The sequence below is a fragment of the Octodon degus genome, unplaced genomic scaffold (genome assembly GCF_000260255.1).
Source record: "Octodon degus isolate 3935 unplaced genomic scaffold, OctDeg1.0 scaffold00098, whole genome shotgun sequence".
In the NCBI taxonomy this organism is placed as follows: Eukaryota; Metazoa; Chordata; class Mammalia; order Rodentia; family Octodontidae; genus Octodon; species Octodon degus.
In genome coordinates this window covers 8,369,653-8,372,737 of record NW_004524674.1, presented here as the reverse complement: position 1 = coordinate 8,372,737, position 3,085 = coordinate 8,369,653, and positions in this window count along the sequence as shown.

Genomic DNA, 3,085 nt, shown 5'->3' with positions numbered 1-3,085 from the left:
TTAGCAGGAAGCTCTCCGCACACTCACTGGACCTGGGCTAGGACTGGGTCTCCGTATCATATTAATATGGCTTTACTTTTTATACTTAATTTTCCTACTTTTCTGCTGGATGGTTAAGACCAAGAAAAAGCAGGATATATATATCAAGAAATGTAACTTTTGTATCTGATAAGGTGAGTCAAATCCCCTCAGGATTTATCCTGAAACCCTGTACCACAGTTTGTAGATCCTTTGTCAGTGTCAGCCGTATGGATGAGTCAGGGCCATTGCTTGACCAATTTGCTCTCTGTGAAAGCCTGAGAGAATGTTTTCTCTCCATGTGACTCTCTTTAATGCCCGTCTCTCTTGCACACCTACCCTACTGTGTCGCTGGCATTTCCTCTAGTCTTGAGCCCTCCCAAGCAGTTCACCTTGGTTGTAGCAGCAGTGAGGGGCCTGTCATTCTCTGGGCCTGCCAGTGAAGTTCATCTGGGTTCTTGCAGTAGATGGTGTGGGAGGGGTTGCTCTCTGCATTGCTCAGCTGGGTTCCTGGTTGGGTTTTTTTTTTTTTTTTAAATAATGCTCTTTCGTGTCCACCCAGAAGCTTGGAATCATGTTCAGTTAATTTATACTATAACTAATGAGATTTGCATACTTCTCTATATAGGATAAGACAGCAAGCAGAACTTCTGCCTGTCCCTTTTAGCTCACCTGTTTGTTCAGCTAGGTGTTGAAAATCAATCTCCAAAGATGTTTCTGTAACTTCAGGAAATGTTCAGTACGGTTTCTTTTTATATTATGGGTTTATCCATTCTTTTGTTTGTTTGGGAAGATAATTATGATCAGAACTCCTTAAACCCTGGATAAGGAAAGAAATTTAATACTTGACACCCATAACTTAAGGGTTCATTAGTCAGTGGTATAATTCTTTGTTGGATATGTCGCTTCAAATCCCTCTCAACCCATGACCATATTTACCCTTTGATTTTACCAGTGATTAATTTTTGTTACTAACTTTTCTGTGAGATATGATAAAAGACGACCAAAAATAACATCATAGTTAATAATCATCCAGGACTGCATATCCTGTCACCTCTTTCTTCTTAACTTCTCCATGGAACATCCTGGATTTCATTGCATATTCTAAAGATGTGAATTGTTCAGACTCATTGCAGCCAGAAAACATAGAGAGAAAGAAGAGAAGGAGGGAAGGAGGGAAGGAGGGAAGGAGGGAAGGAGGGAAGGAGGGAGGGGAGAGAGAGACAGAGAGAGAGAGAGACAGACAGACAGATAGAGACAGAGACAGAGACAGAGACAGAGACATATCCCCTGGTGGCCCATTTTATCCCCTTCTAAAAGCTATACCTCTGAGCGTAGAAGACTTTGGAGGATATTGTAAACATAAAATATAAACTGAAACAGTCTACCCCTAGCTTCCAAGAAACTCACATTCTTCTCATTATGCAGAATGCCCATTTCTAAGAGTTTTCAGTCTTAACAATTTTAGCATTGCTCAAAGTCCCAGTCCAAAGTCTTGTCTGAAACCCAATGCATGCTCTTAACGGTGAGCCCTTATGAAAATAAAAATGAAGTTAAATTCTTCAAATATCCAGGGGCACAGACTTAATACTTTTATTCCAAAAGGGAGACAACAAGATAGAAATGAACTGGGTCAAAGTAATGCTAAAGCCCAGCAGGAGAAACATTAAATACTGCAGCTCTGTGCCCAGCAATAGATGCAGGTTGTGGTGTGATATGAGCTTCAAAGAGCTGAGCTAGCCCACCAGCAGGACCTCCTGGCTGCAGCCCACTGACCTCTCTCTTGGCTTTGCTCTTCTGTCTTCCTCAGCATGCATTCCTGGCATCTTCAATTGACTTGAGTCTCCAGTGCGTGTCTGGCTCCATTCCCATAGTGTCTTGTAGTCAGCTTCCCGGGGCTCCTTGCCTGGCCTCCCAGTCCTTCCTGTGAAATCGATACAGAAGCCTCTGCAACCACACAACCTTTGCATTTAACATGCCCCAAAAGAAGCATCCCACACTTGATGCTGAAGTCTGCCATCAGCTCGGGTAGAAGCCAGGTACCCAGAACCATGACTGCTGTGGCTTCTGAATGCCTGGATGACTGAAATGAATCTTGGGAACAGATTCCCACATGACCCTTCTCAAATAGGGAGCCAATGTCTGTTTGTTTTTTCCATGTCTTTCTTTTAAGGTAAAACATAACTTTTGTACCTGTTAGTTTGCCATAGGAGAGACCCTGCTAATTTCTGTGACAACTTTAAGGCTTCTTCTTGCCCCAGTTCAAAGTACTCAGTTTTTTCTAATGATACTAATTTCTTTACAGAACTCAACTCCCTTCACCCCCAATTATACATGTCATTCTTTTCAGGCCAAAATTTTAAATTTTCAAATGATTCTACTTTTCTGATTGTTTCCAATTATCATGATAAAACTGGTTAAAAGCAGCCAGTGACACTCATGCCACAACCTGAACACTGGGATGCCTTGATCAATTTGTCCATTCTCTCTAAACTCATGAAGTCTTAGGACATGGACAAATGCAGTCACATTTTTCCCCCAGAGTGTAACACATAGATGTTATTCTAATTCCCAACAGAGTCCTCACTCCAAACTGAAAACCAATGAGCCTAATAGCCATTGCTGTCCACATTTCCATTAAAATTCTGGTTTTCTAAACTTTGGCCAGGATTATCCTGTGCCTATGTAATTCTAATTCTTCTATAGCTTGTCTTTAGTCCTTCTCAAACTTCTATGAACTAGTGGTAAAGGCTTCTGAACCAAATGGTCAAATATAGTCAAAGCAATGACCTTCTTTCTCTGATACCAATTTTTCTTTCTTTTTTTAAAAAAAATATTTATTCATTTGGCACAGGGTCTCACCGTGCAGTTTGGACTCATAGTTTTCCTCCTGTCTCAGCCTCCTCAGTACTGGGATTATAAGTATGTGTCACTACATCCAGTTTCAGTGGTGTTGGGCCAGCATAGCATGTGGTACTGGGGATTGAACCTGGGTCCTTATGCTTGCCAGACAGGCTCGTAGACTGCAGAACTATCTCCCGGTCCCCAATTTTCTATATTCATCATC